The 7,500-nt window shown below is 43.9% G+C and overlaps 1 protein-coding gene across 2 annotated transcripts in view; it reads right to left on the minus strand.

Annotated features, from left to right (window-relative positions):
* The window catches only part of LOC143293535 (slit homolog 2 protein-like), a 280,554-nt gene that overhangs the window by 216,113 nt on the left and 56,941 nt on the right, over positions 1-7,500 (minus strand). The window lies entirely within an intron of this gene.

The raw sequence follows: 7,500 nt of genomic DNA on the forward strand, positions 1-7,500 counted from the left end.
TATATATATATATGTTTGCCCAAAAAAAATCTTATTATTTCTTCATTCAAATTTTCTTTCTGTCTGCCTGCCAAAGATGTCTCTTTCATTCTTACTTCCTTCAGTGTAACGTTATTTCATTTTTAACTTTCTGTATTTTTATAGATACCACCGTGCTAGCTTCCACCATCATCCTGGTAATCCCCCATCACCATCATCATCATGGTCATCGCCACCATCATAGTCATCATCATCATCATCAGAGTCATAGTCACCGTCGTCACCATCATCATCGTTACTCAAAATGACAGACAAAGTCTTTTCCGCTGACCTCAGACCTCCCTCCTCCCCAATCCGGGCCCCCTCCATCACCCCGTCCCCCCCCCCCAGGTCGTGACCCCGTGGCACGCGACAGAGCTGATGGCAAGGGACATGCCAGGCTCACCACAGAGGGACTGATGCAGGTGGGGGGATCAGGGGCCAGATTAACATCACAGGACTCCAGGAATTCCATAGGGTGGGGTCCTTGATCCATGCTCATATATCTGTCTGCAGTGCAGGGAGGGTGGGGGGGGGGGGGGGGGGGGGGGGGGGGGCTGATGGGGTATGGGCGGCGTGGGCTGAGCGGGGTGAGTTGTGTCAGTGATTCAAGGGGCGAGCCTCTGGTCTGTTGTGTGTGTGTGTGTGTGTGTGTGTGTGTGCTCTAATAGTTCTTATAAATAAAGGTTCAGAATAAGGTTATAATTATGTCCCACTGTTTACGGTCATCGTGGCAGTGAGTATTCATACCCACTGTGTCAGCTAAGGAAGACGCAACGGGATCCAAATCCCATTCACATTTCTTCCCCCTCCACTCCTCTATGTGACTGACTGGCAGAGTGAACGTCCACGCCTTGTTGTGAACACTACTCATTCCGCCTTGCGGGGAAAACGTATGGATATCGCCCCCAGTTCAATTCTCTCCTGTCGCCGCTTTCAACATTCCCCAAACGAATATCAGGTCTCCATTCACACCTGGGTGGAGTGAGGGAAATTGGAGTCATGTGGTGCCTTCCCCAAGAACATAACACCATGCCGAAACGTGGCTACCAACCCAATGGCAAGCCGATTCTCTTCCCAAATTATTCATTTATTTATCTATTTATTTTCTCAAGGCCTGACTAGCGCATTGGGTAACGCTGCTGGTCAGGCATCTGCTTGGGTTTCGCCTTTACATGGATTTGACCGAAAGCAGTGACGCCTCCTTGAGCTACTGAAATCAATCTCTCTCTCTTCTCATTCTCTCTCTCTCTCTCTCTCTCTCTCGTGAGAAAGCCTTGGAGTTATTAGATGTGAATGTGAATGAAAGTTTAGACTTGTTTGTTAGTGCTTTATATGGAGCTGCTGCGTGTATGGTGAGAAGAGTAGGAAAAGGAAGAAAGAAGTGTAACGACTGGTTTGATGATGAGTGTGAACTAAAGAAACACGAAGTTAAAAAGTTACTTAAGAGGTTCCAGAGATGTAAAACAGAAAAAGATAAACAAGAAAAAAGAGAAGCGTATGCTTTGTCTCGGAAAGAATATGTTAAATTAAGAAAAAGAAAGGAACAAGAGTTTGTAGAAGCCAGATTAAGAAAACTTAGAGAATCGGTTTGTGATTCTAAGACATTCTGGGCAATATTAAGATCAGTGAATAGAAAAGATTTTGTATATAATGAAATATCCATAGAGCAATGGCACGATCATTTTTTTGGTGTTTTCAATGAATCAGTACATAATGCAGAACAAGAAGAACACATGCAGTTAGAGGACGAGGATAATTCTGAACCATTGTTTAATGATCCAATATCTAGTGAAGAGGTTATTGCCGGCATTAGACATTTGAAAACAGGAAAGAGTGCAGGGCCAGATAAAATTGTTGCAGAGATGTTAAAGAATGCAAATACAGACATTATAAGCTTTCTTGTTCAAGTATTCAACCAACTATTTGAAAGTGGTACTTTTCCTTCAGAATGGTCAAAATCCATACTTATCCCAATTCACAAAAAGGGAGATGTCAACAATCCCGACAATTATCGGGGAGTAGCGCTTACCAGTATTCTAAGTAAAGTGTACACTTACATATTGAACAAGAGACTAACCAAATGGTCTGAAAAAGAAGAAAAAATAATGGAACAGCAAGCAGGATTTAGAAGTAACTACAGTACAACAGATAACATATTTACATTGTACACACTTGTCCAAAAATACTTACTCAATAACACAAAACTTTATGTTGCTTTCATTGATTTCAGGAAGGCCTTCGATTCCGTGAATCGTAATGTATTATGGCATGTTCTGCGTGAAAGTGGTGTGAATGGCAAATTATACAATGCTCTTAGAGGTGTTTATAAGTCAGTGCTTGCATGCGTACGTGAGAAAGGTATATATTCAGAATATTTTGATTGCCCAAATGGGGTAAAGCAAGGTTGTCTTTTGAGCCCACAAATGTTCTCCTTTTTTATTAACGAATTAGCAACAGAATTGTCGAGAAAAGGAAGACATGGAATTCAATTAATTCCGGGAGCAATCGAGATATTTTTACTGTTATTTGCAGATGACGTTGTTCTTTTGTCTGGAACTGTTAGGGGTTTACAGAACCAATTAAATGCATTGAAAGAAGAAGCAGACTATTTGGGTTTAACAGTGAACATGGATAAAACTAACATTATTGTATTTAGAATGGGTGGACATCTGTCAGTGCACGAAAAATGGCTTTATGGAAATGAGGATGTTAAAGTTATAAATTCATATAAATATTTGGGAATGATATTCTCAACAAAATTAAGCTTAAATTATGCTTGGGAAGAATCTTGCAGGAAAGCAAAGAAAGGTGTTATTGAAATATTGAATTCATTAAAAAAGCTTAAGTCTATTGATTACTGTTTGTTTTGGAAAATGTTCGATACACAGATTGAACCTATACTTACATATGCAGCCGAAGTTTGGGGACTAAAGGTAAATTCACAGATGGAAAAAGTACATACTTATGCAATTAAACGTTTTTTAAATGTGCCAATTCATTCATCCAACACAATGTTATATGGGGAAACGGGCAGATATCCTTTGTATATAAGAACATTTGTAAAATGCATTAAGTATTGGTTGAAATTATTGAAACTTCCACAATCACGTTTACCCAGACAGGCTTACGAGATGATGTTGTTACAAATGGAATTAGGAAAGGAAAACTGGACTTATAGTGTAAAAAAGGTTTTGTCTGAACACGGTTTTGGAATTGTGTGGATGTATCAGGAAGTGGGAAATGAACAGCAGTTTATATCAGAATTTAGAGATAGATTGATTTGTTCTTTTAAGCAAAATTGGCATTCAGATATGGAAAGCAAAGAGAAATATAGTTGGTTTTTCTCATTCAAAAGTATATTTCATACTGAAAAATATCTAACAGTCATCACAGATAAGTGGCACAGGTTAAATTATGCAAGATTTCGGCTACGGACATTTGGTTTCAATGCAAATAAATTGTGGTTTCAACCTGCAGCATCCACGGAATTGCCATGTCCTTTGTGTGCATCTAGTGTAGATGACGAAAAACATTTTTTGTTTCATTGTAAATTATACGATAAAGTAAGAGAAAAATGTACATTTTTTGAATCTCATCTAGCTAAAAGACATCATGTTTTTTCTGTTTTATCGTCTGATGATGAATATATCATACAGTCAGTAGCTAAATTTATCTCAGAAGCACAAAAAATAAGGCATAATCACTATGATCAGAACACACCAGAGTAAATGAGGAGGATATCCATATGTAAATTTTATTTTCTTATGTTAATTTGGTAAGGTAGATAATTGATATATTGAACTATTTCACTCCTAGAATGGGTGGTCGAGTTTGATTGATTAGTGTCTTTGTGTGTGTGTGTGTGTGTGTGTGTGTGTGTGTGTGTGTGTGTGTGTGTGTGTTCCGCTTGCTTAATGTATCGTGAGAGAGTTATATTTAGAGATTTTGTTTGTTTGTTTGTTTGGTGATGAAATGCTGTTAAGCAGAATGTTGCTTTGCATTTAAGAGGATTTAAGAATTAATCCCCGTCACCCCCTTGTCAATAGACCATTACAGGTAATGACAATAAAAATGTCAAAGTGTCAAAGTGTCAAAGTGTCTCTCTCTCGTGACTCTCTCTCTCTCTCCTCATTTTCACTCTCTTTCTCTCTTCTCACTCACTCTCTCTCTCTCTCTGCCCCCCCCCCCCCCTCTCTCTTTATTTTGTACCCCATAGCTGGGTGGAATACAGCATTCTTGTTATTGTGATTATCTGAATACCCTGGAAAAATAAAAATTCGCTCTCTCTCTCCCTCTCTCTCTCTCAGAGCAGAAAAGCAAAATTTTGTCACCTACGCAGCTTTTTACGTAGGCGAACTGGGAATAGGCGAAACGGAATCACCAGTTCTGTGTGACAGTCAGTCGTGTCCGACAATGCCCATCAGAACAACAGAGGAGGCAGCTGCTGTCCCGACTACCCGGGCTGGATATTGATTATAGTGGACAGTTTCTTGCCCAAGTTACATCCCCACTCTCTCGGCCATGAGGGTTTTAGGACAGTCAGCGTTGGGATGTTTCTCACAAGGCCAACTTGCCCCCAAGGCTGCAGCACGAAGACCCAGTGCAATCCCGCCTTCTAGTTTGAGAGTCATAATCCCTGACAAAAGACTAAGCTGTAAATGATTTCCCATTGCAATGGGGAAACCATTGATAATACAGCTCTCACTTCGCTGTTGGCCCAACTGTAAGCTTTTGTCAATCACCAGTTCACAAGAAGGCAAATTGGAAACGAGCGAATCGGGACTAGGCGAATTGGAACGACACCTGTGCCTCTAGCCTGGGTGTTTGTGGGGTGGGGTGTGTGGGTGGACCTTGTAAGGCTGACAGAGATGGAAGGAGGGGATAAGACAGGGCGATGCTCTAACATTCCCATCTCTTTCCCTGGCTGAGCTAACAATTGGAAACGGGTGGTATGCGGCGTTCTTCTCGATAATCCCGCACTTTTGTGGGGGATTTCGCTCGCGCTGGAGGTTTTCTTGTGTGTGTGTGTGTGTGTGTGTGTGTGTGTAGCGGGTTTCGCCTTTACAGCTGGAAGCAAGGAGTGTGTGTGTGTGTGTGTGTGTGTGTGTGTGTGTGTGTGTTCGTGCGTGTGTGGCGTGTCATTTGTGTGTGTGTGTGTATGGTGTGTGGTGGTGGTGGTGGTGGTGGTGTGTGTGCGTGTGTGGGGTGGGTGGTGGAGGGTGTAGCAGGTTTCGCCTTTACAGCTGGAAGCAAGGAGTGTGTGTGTGTGTGTGTGTGTGTATGTGAGCAGGATTCGTCTGTTCAGTTGGAAGCAAGGAGTGGTGGATCACAACACTGGGTAAATGAGGTCAGGGCAAAGTTTGCACGTGACATTCGAGATGATTACTTTTTTCACAGAGCTTATTGTGGACGAACAAACGGTCCTACAGAGAAAATCTGACACAGGCAGATAACGGGTTGGTTGATAAGAAAAGAGAGAGGGAGGAGGGAGAGGCAGAAACAGACAGACAGACAGACAAACAGACACACACACACACACACACACACACACACACACACACACATATGCACACATAGACTGACAGATGGATAGAAGAGTGGGCGAGAGAGGTGTGGTGATGGTGAGAGAGAGAGAGAGAGAGAGAGAGAGAGAGAGAGAGAGAGAGACAAACAAACAAACAAACAAACAAACAGACAAGAGACAAAGACATACAGAAAGCGGTCATCAGTGCACAATCACACGAGAACCTCGCACAAAATAGGCCACACACACACACACACACACACACGCACGCACGCACGCACGCACACACACACACACAGAAAAAAACACAACAAAAAAACCCCAAAAGAAACAAAGACCAAAAAACCCAACAACAACAACAACAACCCCCCCCCCCCCCCAAAAAAAAAAAAAACAACAACAAAAAACAACACACACAAAAATCAGGCACACATCTGGGAATCCATCCCCACTTCCTCCAACCCACCCTAAGAGAAACAGAGGAGGAAGGGACCAGCTGTTACGTTGTTACCGAGGTTCCCTGTCCGGCAGTTACAGTTATCAGCAGCCTACTGCTCCCCGTTATCGTGTCAAACCACGGCGCCACGCATTCCTCCGCCACGCGCAACTCGTTAGCCGTGACGTCATTTGACGCCTGCCACCTTCGTTAGGGAGGGGCTGACGTCAACAAAATGTTTCGGTGTCCCCCCCGTCTGATTAGTTCATGAATATAATAATAATAACACCTGACCTTCTTCACTTTACGTACTTGTTTGGTGTGAAAGATAAGGGGCGTTCGGAGGGAGGGCTTGACATAACAATGACCGAAGCCCTGCTCTCATGGTGACCTCAGTTTCGATACCCCTCCACTTCTGTGCTTGGGGCGAGTCCTGTCAATGTCTTCAGTGTCGGCAGATTCATGGGGGCCTGTTGTTTGAGGGTCGTGGTGGCGGTCTCCACTCTGGGAGGGACGCTCACTCAGTCCGGCTCCGCGACTAAGCCATTATTGTCGTTAGTAGGGGGCTTAGCAGGTGGTGTCCTAAGTACGTTAAATCAAAACAGGCACCACTGAACACCATCGAAGTGACTCAGCAGCAGTGCGGGGTCTCCTCTGGTGTGTGGCCTCCTGGCGACCTAACATCGATGGATCCCTGCGGACTGCCGACACTGGAACTGTAACGGACGAACCCGGGTGTGGCCGTGCATGGGGGAATCTAAATGAGCGGCGTGGGAGTAATGCCATTGAAACGGTGCAGATGATGGGGCAGAAAAAAAAAATAAAAAAAATAAAAACGGAAGCGACGAAGTGGTGAGTTTAATGACCTATTGGCACTCTGCCTTTTAGTACAAAAAGAAAAAAAAAAGACAAGAAAAAAAAAGTTCATTTCAGTGGTCTTCCTCAGTAAAGGGTGGTGTGGTCGAGGCGTTGGTCCTGGTCCGAAACGATGAAAGCAAGCTTGAGCTATAACACTGACCGATGGCTGCATGGTTAAGACGCTCATCTGCCAAATAGAGAGTCCGTGAGGGTTTGGGTTCGAATCCCGCTTATCTCGCCCCGCCCTTTATCCCCATGTTTGACTGGAAAATCGAACTGAGCGTCTAGTCATTCGGATGCGATGAAAAACCGAGGTCCCGTGTGTAGCAACGCACTTGGCGCACTGAAAAAAACAGAACCCAAAGCAACGAGAGTGTTGTCCTCTGGCAAAATTCTGTTGAAGAAATCCACTCTGATAGGCACACACATGCGCGTTGGGTTATGCTGCTGGTCAGGCATCTGCCTAGCAGACATGGCGCAGCGTACGTATGGATTTGTCCGAACGCAGTGACGCCTCCTCGAGAAACTGAAACTGAAACCAGATCCAGGAGGGACGTGACCTCGCAGGTAGGTGACGACGTCACGTGCACGTGACAGCCTGATGGCGGCCACTGCTGCTAATCCAGTCACGCTTCTCTCCCTTGCCACAAGGCCTGTCTCT

Source organism: Babylonia areolata, chromosome 19 (assembly GCF_041734735.1).
Source record: "Babylonia areolata isolate BAREFJ2019XMU chromosome 19, ASM4173473v1, whole genome shotgun sequence".
Lineage (NCBI taxonomy): Eukaryota > Metazoa > Mollusca > Gastropoda > Neogastropoda > Buccinidae > Babylonia > Babylonia areolata.